General features: G+C 51.4%; 22 non-coding genes and 17 pseudogenes across 22 annotated transcripts; all 39 read right to left on the minus strand.

The window, feature by feature from the left end:
- Positions 1-36: 36 nt before the first annotated feature.
- On the minus strand, positions 37-145 carry LOC116409026 (annotated as a pseudogene).
- A 138-nt stretch (positions 146-283) lies between these two features.
- Positions 284-402, minus strand: LOC116409000 (annotated as a pseudogene).
- A 144-nt stretch (positions 403-546) lies between these two features.
- LOC116409005 lies at positions 547-665 on the minus strand (annotated as a pseudogene).
- A 145-nt stretch (positions 666-810) lies between these two features.
- Positions 811-929, minus strand: LOC116409173. The gene has a single exon (XR_004221618.1). It is a non-coding gene; the product is annotated as a 5S ribosomal RNA (ribosomal RNA).
- Positions 930-1,074: 145 nt separating this feature from the next.
- On the minus strand, positions 1,075-1,185 carry LOC116409042 (annotated as a pseudogene).
- Positions 1,186-1,323: 138 nt separating this feature from the next.
- LOC116409014 lies at positions 1,324-1,442 on the minus strand (annotated as a pseudogene).
- A 145-nt stretch (positions 1,443-1,587) lies between these two features.
- On the minus strand, positions 1,588-1,706 carry LOC116409184. The gene has a single exon (XR_004221629.1). It is a non-coding gene; the product is annotated as a 5S ribosomal RNA (ribosomal RNA).
- Positions 1,707-1,851: 145 nt separating this feature from the next.
- Positions 1,852-1,960, minus strand: LOC116409028 (annotated as a pseudogene).
- Positions 1,961-2,098: 138 nt separating this feature from the next.
- Positions 2,099-2,217, minus strand: LOC116409001 (annotated as a pseudogene).
- A 144-nt stretch (positions 2,218-2,361) lies between these two features.
- LOC116409006 lies at positions 2,362-2,480 on the minus strand (annotated as a pseudogene).
- A 145-nt stretch (positions 2,481-2,625) lies between these two features.
- On the minus strand, positions 2,626-2,744 carry LOC116409195. The gene has a single exon (XR_004221640.1). It is a non-coding gene; the product is annotated as a 5S ribosomal RNA (ribosomal RNA).
- Positions 2,745-2,889: 145 nt separating this feature from the next.
- On the minus strand, positions 2,890-2,998 carry LOC116409022 (annotated as a pseudogene).
- A 138-nt stretch (positions 2,999-3,136) lies between these two features.
- Positions 3,137-3,255, minus strand: LOC116408989. The gene has a single exon (XR_004221492.1). It is a non-coding gene; the product is annotated as a 5S ribosomal RNA (ribosomal RNA).
- Positions 3,256-3,399: 144 nt separating this feature from the next.
- Positions 3,400-3,518, minus strand: LOC116409007 (annotated as a pseudogene).
- A 144-nt stretch (positions 3,519-3,662) lies between these two features.
- Positions 3,663-3,781, minus strand: LOC116409019 (annotated as a pseudogene).
- Positions 3,782-6,297: 2,516 nt separating this feature from the next.
- LOC116409003 lies at positions 6,298-6,416 on the minus strand (annotated as a pseudogene).
- Positions 6,417-6,554: 138 nt separating this feature from the next.
- On the minus strand, positions 6,555-6,673 carry LOC116408994. Its single transcript, XR_004221497.1, has one exon. It is a non-coding gene; the product is annotated as a 5S ribosomal RNA (ribosomal RNA).
- Positions 6,674-6,811: 138 nt separating this feature from the next.
- LOC116409039 lies at positions 6,812-6,920 on the minus strand (annotated as a pseudogene).
- Positions 6,921-7,058: 138 nt separating this feature from the next.
- Positions 7,059-7,167, minus strand: LOC116409040 (annotated as a pseudogene).
- A 145-nt stretch (positions 7,168-7,312) lies between these two features.
- On the minus strand, positions 7,313-7,431 carry LOC116408984. The gene has a single exon (XR_004221487.1). It is a non-coding gene; the product is annotated as a 5S ribosomal RNA (ribosomal RNA).
- Positions 7,432-7,837: 406 nt separating this feature from the next.
- LOC116409106 lies at positions 7,838-7,956 on the minus strand. Its single transcript, XR_004221552.1, has one exon. It is a non-coding gene; the product is annotated as a 5S ribosomal RNA (ribosomal RNA).
- A 145-nt stretch (positions 7,957-8,101) lies between these two features.
- On the minus strand, positions 8,102-8,220 carry LOC116409047. The gene has a single exon (XR_004221504.1). It is a non-coding gene; the product is annotated as a 5S ribosomal RNA (ribosomal RNA).
- A 138-nt stretch (positions 8,221-8,358) lies between these two features.
- On the minus strand, positions 8,359-8,477 carry LOC116409284. The gene has a single exon (XR_004221729.1). It is a non-coding gene; the product is annotated as a 5S ribosomal RNA (ribosomal RNA).
- A 145-nt stretch (positions 8,478-8,622) lies between these two features.
- Positions 8,623-8,741, minus strand: LOC116408988. The gene has a single exon (XR_004221491.1). It is a non-coding gene; the product is annotated as a 5S ribosomal RNA (ribosomal RNA).
- A 145-nt stretch (positions 8,742-8,886) lies between these two features.
- LOC116408974 lies at positions 8,887-9,005 on the minus strand. Its single transcript, XR_004221477.1, has one exon. It is a non-coding gene; the product is annotated as a 5S ribosomal RNA (ribosomal RNA).
- A 136-nt stretch (positions 9,006-9,141) lies between these two features.
- LOC116408968 lies at positions 9,142-9,260 on the minus strand. The gene has a single exon (XR_004221471.1). It is a non-coding gene; the product is annotated as a 5S ribosomal RNA (ribosomal RNA).
- Positions 9,261-9,405: 145 nt separating this feature from the next.
- On the minus strand, positions 9,406-9,524 carry LOC116408960. Its single transcript, XR_004221463.1, has one exon. It is a non-coding gene; the product is annotated as a 5S ribosomal RNA (ribosomal RNA).
- A 145-nt stretch (positions 9,525-9,669) lies between these two features.
- Positions 9,670-9,788, minus strand: LOC116408966. The gene has a single exon (XR_004221469.1). It is a non-coding gene; the product is annotated as a 5S ribosomal RNA (ribosomal RNA).
- A 145-nt stretch (positions 9,789-9,933) lies between these two features.
- LOC116409002 lies at positions 9,934-10,052 on the minus strand (annotated as a pseudogene).
- A 145-nt stretch (positions 10,053-10,197) lies between these two features.
- LOC116409383 lies at positions 10,198-10,316 on the minus strand. The gene has a single exon (XR_004221824.1). It is a non-coding gene; the product is annotated as a 5S ribosomal RNA (ribosomal RNA).
- Positions 10,317-10,451: 135 nt separating this feature from the next.
- Positions 10,452-10,570, minus strand: LOC116409145. Its single transcript, XR_004221590.1, has one exon. It is a non-coding gene; the product is annotated as a 5S ribosomal RNA (ribosomal RNA).
- Positions 10,571-10,722: 152 nt separating this feature from the next.
- LOC116409338 lies at positions 10,723-10,841 on the minus strand. The gene has a single exon (XR_004221780.1). It is a non-coding gene; the product is annotated as a 5S ribosomal RNA (ribosomal RNA).
- Positions 10,842-10,979: 138 nt separating this feature from the next.
- Positions 10,980-11,098, minus strand: LOC116409256. Its single transcript, XR_004221701.1, has one exon. It is a non-coding gene; the product is annotated as a 5S ribosomal RNA (ribosomal RNA).
- Positions 11,099-11,243: 145 nt separating this feature from the next.
- LOC116409011 lies at positions 11,244-11,364 on the minus strand (annotated as a pseudogene).
- Positions 11,365-11,502: 138 nt separating this feature from the next.
- Positions 11,503-11,621, minus strand: LOC116409372. Its single transcript, XR_004221813.1, has one exon. It is a non-coding gene; the product is annotated as a 5S ribosomal RNA (ribosomal RNA).
- A 153-nt stretch (positions 11,622-11,774) lies between these two features.
- Positions 11,775-11,893, minus strand: LOC116408945. The gene has a single exon (XR_004221448.1). It is a non-coding gene; the product is annotated as a 5S ribosomal RNA (ribosomal RNA).
- Positions 11,894-12,029: 136 nt separating this feature from the next.
- On the minus strand, positions 12,030-12,138 carry LOC116409029 (annotated as a pseudogene).
- Positions 12,139-12,283: 145 nt separating this feature from the next.
- On the minus strand, positions 12,284-12,402 carry LOC116408983. Its single transcript, XR_004221486.1, has one exon. It is a non-coding gene; the product is annotated as a 5S ribosomal RNA (ribosomal RNA).
- Positions 12,403-12,537: 135 nt separating this feature from the next.
- On the minus strand, positions 12,538-12,656 carry LOC116409045. Its single transcript, XR_004221502.1, has one exon. It is a non-coding gene; the product is annotated as a 5S ribosomal RNA (ribosomal RNA).
- Between the last annotated feature and the right edge of the window lie 303 nt (positions 12,657-12,959).

The following is a 12,959-nucleotide window of genomic DNA, read 5'->3' on the forward strand; positions in this document are numbered from 1 at the left end:
GACTGCCTCCTGCTGGTCAGAATGGCAAAATGCAAAAGCCTACAACACCTGGTATTCCCAGACGGTCTCCCATCCAGGTACTAACCAGGCCCTTCTCTGCTTAGCTTCCGAGATCAGACGCTTTCAGGGTGGTATGGCTGTAGGCGATGACTAGGCTGACTTTTCGTCCTCCTAAACATCTCCTAGCCGCTTCTACTCGCTCAAAGGTGCGCTCTCGGGCTCTTCTCAGAATCAATGCAGAAAAGCATAGAGAACACTGCCTCCTGCTGGTCAGAATGGCAAAAGCCTACAACACCTGGTATTCCCAGGCGGACTCCCATCCAGGTCCTAACCAGGCCCGTCTCTGCTTACCTTCCGAGATCAGACGAGATCGGGCGCTTTCAGGGTGGTACGGCCGTAGGCGATGACTAAGCTGACTTTTCGTCCTCTTAAACATCTCCTAGCCGCTTCTACTCGCTCAAAGGCGCGCTCTCGGGCTCTTCTCAGAATCAATGCAGAAAAGCATAGAGAACACTGCCTCCTGCTGGTCAGAATGGCAAAATGCAAACCCTACAAGACCTGGTATTCCCAGGCGGTCTCCCATCCAGGTACTAACCAAGCCCGTCCCTGCTTAGCTTCCAAGATCAGATGAGAGCGGGCGCTTTCAGGGTGGTATGGCCGTAGGCGATGACTAAGCTGACTTTTCGTCCTCTTAAACATCTCCTAGCCGCTTCTACTCGCTCAAAGGCGCGCTCTCGGGCTCTTCTCAGAATCAATGCAGAAAAGCATAGAGAACACTGCCTCCTGCTGGTCAGAATGGCAAAATGCAAAAGCCTACAACACCTGGTATTCCCAGGCGGTCTCCCATCCAGGTACTAACCAGGCCCGTGCCCGCTTAGCTTCCGAGATCAGACGAGATCGGGCGCTTTCAGGGTGGTATGGCCGTAGGCGGTGACTAAGCTGACTTTTCGTCCACTTAAACATCCCATAGCCACTTCTACCCGGCCAAAGGCGCGCTCTCGGGCTCTTCTCAGAATCCATGCAGAAAAGCATAGAGAAGACTGCCTCCTGCTGGTCAGAATGGCAAAATGCAAAAGCCTACAACACCTGGTATTCCCAGGTGGTCTCCCATCCAGGTACTAACCAGGCCCGTCTCTGCTTAGCTTCCGAGATCAAGACGCTTTCAGGGTGGTTATGGCTGTAGGCGATGACTAGGCTGACTTTTCGTCCTCCTAAACATCTCCTAGCCGCTTCTACTCGCTCAAAGGTGCGCTCTCGGGCTCTTCTCAGAATCAATGCAGAAAAGCATAGAGAACACTGCCTCCTGCTGGTCAGAATGGCAAAAGCCTAAAACACCTGGTATTCCCAGGCGGTCTCCCATCCAGGTCCTAACCAGGCCCGTCTCTGCTTAGCTTTCGAGATCAGACGAGATCGGGCGCTTTTAGGGTGGTATGGCCGTAGGCGATGACTAAGCTGACTTTTCGTCCTCTTAAACATCTCCTAGCCGCTTCTACTCGCTCAAAGGCGCGCTCTCGGGCTCTTCTCAGAATCAATGCAGAAAAGCATAGAGAACACTGCCTCCTGCTGGTCAGAATGGCAAAATGCAAAAGCCTACAACACCTGGTATTCCCAGGCGGTCTCCCATCCAGGTACTAACCAGGCCCGTGCCCGCTTAGCTTCCGAGATCAGACGAGATCGGGCGCTTTCAGGGTGGTATGGCCGTAGGCGGTGACTAAGCTGACTTTTCGTCCACTTAAACATCCCATAGCCACTTCTACCCGGCCAAAGGCGCGCTCTCGGGCTCTTCTCAGAATCCATGCAGAAAAGCATAGAGAAGACTGCCTCCTGCTGGTCAGAATGGCAAAATGCAAAAGCCTACAACACCTGGTATTCCCAGACGGTCTCCCATCCAGGTACTAACCAGGCCCTTCTCTGCTTAGCTTCCGAGATCAGACGCTTTCAGGGTGGTATGGCTGTAGGCGATGACTAGGCTGACTTTTCGTCCTCCTAAACATCTCCTAGCCGCTTCTACTCGCTCAAAGGTGCGCTCTCGGGCTCTTCTCAGAATCAATGCAGAAAAGCATAGAGAACACTGCCTCCTGCTGGTCAGAATGGCAAAAGCCTACAACACCTGGTATTCCCAGGCGGACTCCCATCCAGGTCCTAACCAGGCCCGTCTCTGCTTACCTTCCGAGATCAGACGAGATCGGGCGCTTTCAGGGTGGTACGGCCGTAGGCGATGACTAAGCTGACTTTTCGTCCTCTTAAACATCTCCTAGCCGCTTCTACTCGCTCAAAGGCGCGCTCTCGGGCTCTTCTCAGAATCAATGCAGAAAAGCATAGAGAACACTGCCTCCTGCTGGTCAGAATGGCAAAATGCAAACCCTACAAGACCTGGTATTCCCAGGCGGTCTCCCATCCAGGTACTAACCAAGCCCGTCCCTGCTTAGCTTCCAAGATCAGATGAGAGCGGGCGCTTTCAGGGTGGTATGGCCGTAGGCGATGACTAAGCTGACTTTTCGTCCTCTTAAACATCTCCTAGCCGCTTCTACTCGCTCAAAGGCGCGCTCTCGGGCTCTTCTCAGAATCAATGCAGAAAAGCATAGAGAACACTGCCTCCTGCTGGTCAGAATGGCAAAATGCAAAAGCCTACAACACCTGGTATTCCCAGGCGGTCTCCCATCCAGGTACTAACCAGGCCCGTGCCCGCTTAGCTTCCGAGATCAGACGAGATCGGGCGCTTTCAGGGTGGTATGGCCGTAGGCGGTGACTAAGCTGACTTTTCGTCCACTTAAACATCCCATAGCCACTTCTACCCGGCCAAAGGCGCGCTCTCGGGCTCTTCTCAGAATCCATGCAGAAAAGCATAGAGAAGACTGCCTCCTGCTGGTCAGAATGGCAAAATGCAAAAGCCTACAACACCTGGTATTCCCAGGTGGTCTCCCATCCAGGTACTAACCAGGCCCGTCTCTGCTTAGCTTCCGAGATCAGACGCTTTCAGGGTGGTATGGCTGTAGGCGATGACTAGGCTGACTTTTCGTCCTCCTAAACATCTCCTAGCCGCTTCTACTCGCTCAAAGGTGCGCTCTCGGGCTCTTCTCAGAATCAATGCAGAAAAGCATAGAGAACACTGCCTCCTGCTGGTCAGAATGGCAAAAGCCTACAACACCTGGTATTCCCAGGCGGACTCCCATCCAGGTCCTAACCTGGCCCGTCTCTGCTTACCTTCCGAGATCAGACGAGATCGGGCGCTTTCAGGGTGGTATGGCCGTAGGCGATGACTAGGCTGACTTTTCATCCTCTTAAACATCTCCTAGCCACTTCTACCCGCTCAAAGGCGCGTTCTCGGGCTCTTCTCAGAATCAAAGCAGAAAAGCATAGAGAACACTGCCTCCTGCTGGTCAGAATGGCAAAATGCAAACCCTACAAGACCTGGTATTCCCAGGCGGTCTCCCATCCAGGTACTAACCAAGCCCGTCCCTGCTTAGCTTCCAAGATCAGATGAGAGCGGGCGCTTTCAGGGTGGTATGGCCGTAGGCGATGACTAGGCTGACTTTTCGTCCTCTTAAACATCTCCTAGCCGCTTCTACTCGCTCAAAGGCGCGCTCTCGGGCTCTTCACAGAATCAATGCAGAAAAGCATAGAGAACACTGCCTCCTGCTGGTCAGAATGGCAAAATGCAAACCCTACAAGACCTGGTATTCCCAGGCGGTCTCCCATCCAGGTACTAACCAAGCCCGTCCCTGCTTAGCTTCCAAGATCAGATGAGAGCGGGCGCTTTCAGGGTGGCATGGCCATAGGCGATGAATAAACTGACTTTTCGTCCTCTTAAACATCTCCTAGCCGCTTCTACTCGCTCAAAGGCACGCTCTCGGGCTCTTCTCAGAATCAATGCAGAAAAGCATAGAGAACACTGCCTTCTGCTGGTCAGAATGGCAAAATGCAAAAGCCTACAACACCTGGTATTCCCAGGCTTTCTCCCATCGTATTTAAATAGAAATAGAATATCTTTATTGTCATTGTTACGAGAACAACGAGATTTACAGAAGTAAAAAAAAAAAAAAAAAGAACAACTCAAAGCGAAAAGCATTTAGCAACAATACCGGCAATACATCAGTCTTTCATATTTAGGGCCATAATTGCTTTTGAATAGAAGCTATTTCTCATCCTATTTGTTCTAGCTTTCAAGACTCTAAATCTCTTCCCCGATGGCAAAAGCTGGAAGAGACAGTGGCCAGGATGGGTTGGATCATGTATAATGTCCATAGCTTTTTTTCTGGCAGCGAGAGCTGTAAATGTGTTCCAGGGTGGGGAGCGAACAATCAATTATTTCCTCTACCCACCTAACAACCCTATTTAGTGCTTTTGCATCTTTAGAAGTGCAGCCACCAAACCACACACATAATCCATACGTAAGTATGCTTTCAATGGAACAATGATAGAAGGCAAGAAGCAGATTTTTAGGAAGATGGTTTTTCCTTAAAATCCTCAGAAAGTACAGTCTTTGCTGCGCTCTCTTTAACAGCCCCTTGATGTTTACACTCCAAGTCAGATCGTCCTCCAACTCCATTCCTAGGAATTTAAACACCGAAACTCTCTCCACATTAGTTCCATCAATAATGAGTGGCTCAATGTCGGTCTTATTTCTCCTAAAATCCACAACCAGTTCCTTTGTTTTCGCAGTATTTAGGAGCAAGTTGTTAGTTCTGCACCACTCCGATAGCCGCTCAACCTCATCCCTGTAGTCCATCTCACTCTCTTCTCCCGAGATAAGTCCGATCACCGTAGTATCATCTGCGAACTTAATGATTTTATTTCCAGAGTAAGAAGGAACACAATCATATGTGTACAGAGTATACAGTAGTGGACTCAAAACACAACCCTGAGATGACCCAGTATTTAAAGTAAGAGCAGTCGAGATATGTGAACCCAGTCTAACCCTCTGAGAGCGACCCGACAGAAAGTCCAAAATCCAACTACAGGTGAAAGATGGAAGTCCCAGAACTGCCAATTTAGCCACTAATCGTTGTGGAAGTATGATATTAAACAACGAACTAAAATCCACAAAAACCAGTCTTGCATAACCACCCCGTTGCTCCAAATGGGTCAAGGCAACATGAAGGGCTGTAGCCACAGCATCTTCAGTAGATCTTTTTTCCTTATAAGCAAATTGGAAAGGATCCAAGTCGGCTGGTAGACACGCAATGATGTGATTCCGCATCAGTTTCTCAAAACATTTCATGATGACTGAAGTGAGTGCCACTGGACGAAAGTCATTCAGACTCTTAGTAGCAGATTTTTTTGGCAACGGAACAATGATAGAAGACTTAAGACAAGATGGAATAGAGGCCTGAGAAAGGGACAGATTAAAAATCTTAGTAAGGACTTCAGCCAGTTGATCTGCACAGTCCTTCAACACCCGCCCTGCCACGCCGTCAGGTCCTGCAGCCTTCCTTGGGTTCACCTTCCTCAGTACCCGCCTCACATCTGTCTCCCCCACCTGAAACACATCCTCCTCTTGACTAGTTGACTGCCATAGTCCTGTTGTTGGTGTCACCTCAAACCGAGCAAAAAATCTGTTCAGCTCTTCTGCTAGAGCAGCATCCCCCTCACTGGTTGTAGTGATGCTTGATTTATAACTAGTGAGATGTTGAATGCCCCTCCACACTTGCCTGGTATTATTACTCCTCAAATGCTCCTCTATCTTCTTTCTGTAGGCTACCTTTGCCTCCCGGATGCCTCTCTTCAGTCTGGCCCTAGACGCACTATAAAGCACCCTATCCCCACTCCTGAAAGCAGTGTTCCTGTCTTTCAATAGACCCTGCACCTCCCTCGTCATCCAGGGCTTCCTATTTGGATAAATCCTTATCCTCTTTTCCCTTGTGACATTGTCCGTGCAGAATCTGATATAATCCAAAACTGTCGTGGTATAAGATTCCAGATCTTGTTGTTTAAAGATCTCCCAATCAGTTCTCTCAAAGCAGTCCTGCAGTTGTTGGGAGGCATCCAGAGGCCATGTAGTAACAATCCGGGACATAGTAGGAGCTTGTCTCTTAAGAGGAATATATGCAGGTATCAAAAAAAAAAAAAAAAAAAAAAAAGGTACTAACCAGGCCTTTCCCTGCTTAGCTTCCGAGATCAGACGAGATCGGGCGCTTTCAGGGTGGTACGGCAGTAGGCGATGACTAAGCTGACTTTTCGTCCTCTTAAACATCTCCTAGCCGCTTCTACTCGCTCAAAGGTGCGCTCTCGGGCTCTTCTCAGAATCAATGCAGAAAAGCATAGAGAACACTGCCTCCTGCTGGTCAGAATGGCAAAATACTAAAACACCTGGTGTTCCCAGGCGGTCTCCCATCCAGGTACTAACCAGGCCCATCCCTGCTTAGCTTCCGAGATGAGACGAGATCGGGCGCTTTCAGGGTGGTATGGCCGTAGGCGATGACTAAGCTGACTTTTCGTCCTCTTAAACATCTCCTAGCCGCTTCTACTCGCTCAAAGGCGCGCTCTCGGGCTCTTCTCAGAATCCATGCAGAAAAGCATAGAGAACACTGCCTCCTGCTGGTCAGAATGGCAAAAGCCTACAACACCTGGTATTCCCAGGTGGTCTCCCATCCAGGTACTAACCAGGCTTGTCCCTGCTTTGCTTCCGAGATCAGACGAGATTGGGCGCTTTCAGGGTGGTATGGCCGTAGGCGATGACTAGGTTGACTTTTCGTCCTCTTAAACATCTCCTAGCCGCTTCTACTCGCTCAAAGGCGCGCTCTCGGGCTCTTTTCAGAATCCATGCAGAAAAGCTTAGAGAACACTGCCTCCTGCTGGTCACAATGGCAAAAGCCTACAACACCTGGTATTCCCAGGCGGTCTCCCATCCAGGTACTAACCAAGCCCGTCCGTGCTTAGCTTCCGAGATCAGGCGCATTCAGGGTGGTAGGGCCATAGTTGATGACTAGGCTGACTTTTCGTCCTCTTAAACATCTCCTAGCCACTTCTACCCGGCCAAAGGCGCGCTCTCGGCCTCTTTTCAGAATCCATGCAGAAAAGCTTAGAGAACACTGCCTCCTGCTGGTCACAATGGCAAAAGCCTACAACACCTGGTATTCCCAGGCGGTCTCCCATCCAGGTACTAACCAAGCCCGTCCGTGCTTAGCTTCCGAGATCAGGCGCATTCAGGGTGGTAGGGCCATAGTTGATGACTAGGCTGACTTTTCGTCCTCTTAAACATCTCCTAGCCACTTCTACCCGGCCAAAGGCGCGCTCTCGGGCTCTTCTCAGAATCCATGCAGAAAAGCATAGAGAAGACTGCCTCCTGCTGGTCAGAATTGCAAAATGCAAAAGCCTACAACACCTGGTATTCCCAGGCGATCTCCCATCCAGGTACTAACCAGGCCCTCCCCTGCTTAACTTCCGAGATCAGACGAGATCGGGCGCTTTCAGGGTGGTATGGCCGTAGGCGATGACTAGGCTGACTTTTCGTCCTCTTAAACATCTCCTAGCCGCATCTACCCGCTCAAAGGCGCGCTCTCGGGCTCTTCTCAGAATCCATGCAGAAAAGCATAGAGAAGACTGCTTCCTGCTGGTCAGAATGGCAAAATGGCAAAATGCAAAAGCCTACTACACCTTGTATTCCCAGGCGGTCTCCCATCCAGGCCCGTCCCTGCTTAGCTTCCGAGATCAGACGAGATAGGGCACTTTCAGGGTGGTATGGCCGTAGGCGATGACTAAGCTGACTTTTCGTCCACTTAAACATCTCCTAGCCACTTCTACCCGGCCAAAGGCGCGCTCTCGGGCTCTTCTCAGAATCAATGCAGAAAAGCATAGAGAAGACTGCCTCCTGCTGGTCAGAATGGCAAAATGCAAAAGCCTACAACACCTGGTATTCCCAGGCGGTCTCCCATCCAGGTACTAAGCAGGCCCTCCCCTGCTTAACTTCCGAGATCAGACGAGATCGGGCGCTTTCAGGGTGGTATGGCCATAGGCGACGACTAGGCTGACTTTTCGTCCTCTTAACCATCTCCTAGCCGCTTCTACTCGCTCAAAGGCGCGCTCTCGGGCTCTTCTCAGAATCCATGCAGAAAACCATAGAGAAGACTGCCTCCTGCTGGTCAGAATGGCAAAATGCAAAAGCCTACAACACCTGGTATTCCCAGACGGTCTCCCATCCAGGTACTAACCAAGCCCGTCCCTGCTTAGCTTCCGAGATCAGACGAGATCGGGCGCTTTCAGGGTGGTATGGCCGTAGGCGATGACTAGGCTGACTTTTCGTCCTCTTAAACATCTCCTAGCCACTTCTACCCGGCCAAAGGCGCGCTCTCGGCCTCTTCTCAGAATCCATGCAGAAAAGCATAGAGAACACTGCCTCCTGCTGGTCACAATGGCAAAAGCCTACAACACCTGGTATTCCCAGGCGGTCTCCCATCCAGGTACTAACCAAGCCCGTCCGTGCTTAGCTTCCGAGATCAGACGAGATCGGGCGCTTTCAGGGTGGTATGGCCATAGGCGATGACAAGTCTGACTTTTCGTCCTCTTAAACATCTCCTAGCCACTTCTACCCGGCCAAAGGCGCGCTCTCGGCCTCTTCTCAGAATCCATGCAGAAAAGCATAGAGAAGACTGCCTCCTGCTGGTCAGAATGGCAAAATGCAAAAGCCTACAACACCTGGTATTCCCAGGCGGTCTCCCATCCAGGTACTAACCAGGCCCGTCCCTGCTTAGCTTCCTAGATCAGACGAAAGCGGGCGCTTTCAGGGTGGTATGGCCGTAGGCGATAACTAGGCTGACTTTTTGTCCTCTTAAACATCTCCTAGCCGCTTCTACTCGCTCAAAGGCGCGCTCTCGGGCTCGTCTCAGAATCAATGCAGAAAAGCATAGAGAACACTGCCTCCTGCTGGTCAGAATGGCAAAATGCAAAAGCCTTCAACACCTGGTATTCCCAGGCGGTCTCCCATCCAGGTACTAACCAAGCCCGTCCCTGCTTAGCTTCCGAGATCAGACGAGAGCGGGCGCTTTCAGGGTGGTATGGCTGTAGGCGATGACTGGGCTGACTTTTCATCCTCTTAAACATCCCCTAGCCACTTCTACCCGGCCAAAGGCTGGCTTTCTCAGAATCCATGCAGGAAAGCCTAGAGAAGACTGCCTCCTGCTGGGCAGAATGGCAAAATGCAAAAGTCTACAACACCTGGTATTCCCAGGCGGTCTCCCATCCAGGTACTAACCAGGCCCTCCCCTGCTTAGCTTTCGAGATCAGACGAGAGCGGGCGCTTTCAGGGTGGTATGGCCGTAGGCGATGACTAGGCTGACTTTTCGTCCTCTTAAACATCTCCTAGCCACTTCTACCCACCCAAAGGCGCGCTCTCGGGCTCTTCTCAGAATCCATGCAAAAAAGCATAGAGAACACTGCCTCCTGCTGGTCAGAATGGCAAAATGGAAAAGCCTACAACACCTGGTATTCCCAGGCAGTCTCCCATCCAGGTACTAACCAAGCCCGTCCCTGCTTAGCTTCCGAGATCAGACGAGAGCGGGCGCTTTCAGGGTGGTATGGCCGTAGGCGATGACTAGGCTGACTTTTCGTCCTCTTAAACATCCCCTAGCCACTTCTACCCGGCCAAAGGCGCGCTCTCGGGCTCTTCTCAGAATCCATGCAGAAAAGCATAGAGAACACTGCCTCCTGTTGGTCAGAATGGCAAAATGCAATACCCTACAACACCTGGTATTCCCAGGCGGTCTCCCATCCAGGTACTAACCAGGCCCTCCCCTGCTTACCTTCCGAGATCAGACGAGATTGGGCGCTTTCAGGGTGGTATGGCCGTAGGCGATGACTAAGCTGACTTTTTGTCCTCTTAAACATCTCCTAGCCACTTCTACTCGCTCAAAGGCGCGCTCTCGGGCTCTTCTCAGAATCCATGCAGAAAAGCATAGAGAAGACTGCCTCCTGCTGGTCAGAATGGCAAAATGCAATACCCTACAACAACTGGTTTTCCCAGGCGGTCTCCCATCCAGGTACTAACCATGCCCTCCCCTGCTTAGCTTCCGAGATCAGACGAGAGCGGGCGCTTTCAGGGTGGTATGGCCGTAGGCGATGACTAGGCTGACTTTTCGTCCTCTTAAACATCCCCTAGCCACTTCTACCCGGCCAATGGCACGCTCTCGGGCTCTTCCCAGAATCCAAGCAGAAAATCATAGAGAAGACTGCCTCCTGCTGGCCAGAATGGCAAAATGCAAAAGCCTACAACACCTGGTATTCCGAGGCGGTCTCCCATCCAGGTACTAACCAGGCCCGTCCCTGCTTAGCTTCCGAGATCAGACGAGATCGGGCGCTTTCAGGGTGCTATGGCCGTAGGCGTTGACTAGGCTGACTTTTCGTCCTCTTAAACATCCCTATCCGCTTCTACCCACCCAAAGGCTGGCTTTCTCAGAATCCATGCAGGAAAGCATAGAGAAGACTGCCTCCTGCTGGGCAGAATGGCAAAATGCAAAAGTCTACAGCACCTGGTATTCCCAGGCGGTCTCCCATCCAGGTACTAACCAGGCCCGTCCCTGCTTAGCTTCCGAGATCAGACGAGATCGGGCGCTTTCAGGGTGGTATGGCCGTAGGCGATGACTAGGCTGACTAGGCTGACTTTTCGTCCTCTTAAACATCCCCTAGCCGCTTCTACCCGCCCAAAGGCGCTCTCGGGCTCTTCTCAGAATCCATGCAGAAAAGCATAGAGAACACTGCCTCCTGCTGGTCAGAATGGCAAAATGCAAAAGCCTACATCACCTGGTATTCCCAGGCGGTCTCCCATCCACGTACTAACCAAGCCCGTCCCTGCTTAGCTTCCGAGATCAGACGAGATCGGGCGCTTTCAGGGTGGTATGGCCGTAGGCAAAGACTAGGCTTACTTTTCGTCCTCTTAAACATCCCCTAGCCACTTCTACCCGGCCAAAGGCGCGCTCTCGGGCTCTTCTCAGAATCCATACAGAAAAGCATAGAGAAGACTGCCTCCTGCTGGTCAGAATGGCAAGAGCCTACAACACCTGGTATTCCCAGGCGGTCTCCCATCCAGGTACTAACCAGGCCCTCCCCTGCTTAGCTTCCGAGATCAGACGAGATCGGGCGCTTTCAGGGTGGTATGGCCGTAGACGATGACTAGGCTGACTTTTTGTCCTCTTAAACATCTCCTAGCCGCTTCTACTCGCTCAAAGGCGCGCTCTCGGGCTCTTCTCAGAATCAATGCAGAAAAACATAGAGAACACTGCCTCCTGCTGGTCAGAATGCCAAAATGCAAAAGCCTACAACACCTGGTATTTTACCAGGCGGTCTCCCATCCAGGTACTAACCAAGCCCGTCCCTGCTTAGCTTCCGAGATGAGACGAGATCGGGCGCTTTCAGGGTGGTATGGCCGTAGGCGATGACTAAGCTGACTTTTCGTCCTCTTAAACATCCCCTAGCTGCTTCTACCCGGCCAAAGGCGCGCTCTCGGCCTCTTCTCAGAATCCATGCAGAAAAGCATAGAGAACACTGCCTCCTGCTGGTCACAATGGCAAAAGCCTACAACACCTGGTATTCCCAGGCGGTCTCCCATCCAGGTACTAACCAGGCCCTCCCCTGCTTACCTTCCGAGATCAGACGAGAGCGGGCGCTTTCAGGGTGGTATGGCCGTAGGCGATGACTAGGCTGACTTTTCATCCTCTTAAACATCTCCTAGCCACTTCTACCCGCTCAAAGGCGCGCTCTCGGGCTCTTCTCAGAATCCATGCAGAAAATCATAGAGAAGACTGCCTCCTGCTGGTCAGAATGGCAAAATGGCAAAATGCAAAAGCCTACAACACCTGGTATTCCCAGGCGGTCTCCCATCCAGGTACTAACCAGGCCCGTCCCTGCTTAGCTTCCGAGATCAGACGAGATCGGGCGCTTTCAGGGTGGTATGGCCGTAGGCGATGACTAAGCTGACTTTTCGTCCTCTTAAACATCTCCTAGCCGCTTCTACCCGCCCAAAGGCTGGCTTTCTCAGAATCCATGCAGAAAAGCCTAGAGAAGACTGCCTCCTGCTGGGCAGAATGGCAAAATGCAAAAGCCTACAGCACCAGGATTTCCCAGGCTGTCTCCCACCCAGGTACTAACCAAGCCCGTCCCTGCTTAGCTTCCGAGATCAGGCGCTTTCAGGGTGGTATGGCCGTAGGCGATGACTAAGCTGACTTTTCGTCCTCTTAAACATCCCCTAGCCACTTCTACCCGCCCAAAGGTGCGCTCTCGGGCTCTTCTCAGAATCCATGCAGGAAAGCCTAGAGAAGACTGCCTCCTGTTGGTCAGAATGGCAAAATGCAAAAGTCTACAGCACCTGGTATTCCCAGGCGGTCTCCCAACCAGGTACTAACCAAGCCCGTCCCTGCTTAGCTTCCGAGATCAGACGAGATTGGGCGCTTTTAGGGTGGTATGGCCGTAGGCGTTGACTAGGCTGACTTTTCGTCCTCTTAAACATCCCTATCCGCTTCTACCCACCCAAAGGCTGGCTTTCTCAGAATCCATGCAGGAAAGCATAGAGAAGACTGCCTCCTGCTGGTCAGAATGGCAAAATGCAAAAGCCTACAACACCTGGTATTCCCAGGCGGTCTCCCATCCAGGTACTAACCAAGCCCGTCCCTGCTTAGCTTCCGAGATCAGACGAGATCGGGCGCTTTCAGGGTGGTATGGCCGTAGGCGATGACTAAGCTGACTTTTCGTCCTCTTAAAGGAGACATTTCATATCACCTTCATATTCAGCTATATGATTCATCTTTCTTCAATCTATGGAATCTTGTAGAAAAAAAAATGATTTGAATGCATTTTACCTCCTAAAATCATTTTTTTATCAGAGCTGCAGAGAGATCTTCACTCTTCTGAAGCCAAGCTGAAATGAGAGATGGGAGTGTCTCTTCATTCTCCCACAGGAAATGGTCACAGCACTGACTGACAGGCTGAACTCTGCTGTAGCAGGGAAACCCCTCCCACCTCCCTGCCTGTGT

Source organism: Xenopus tropicalis, chromosome 2 (genome assembly GCF_000004195.4).
Source record: "Xenopus tropicalis strain Nigerian chromosome 2, UCB_Xtro_10.0, whole genome shotgun sequence".
NCBI lineage: Eukaryota > Metazoa > Chordata > Amphibia > Anura > Pipidae > Xenopus > Xenopus tropicalis.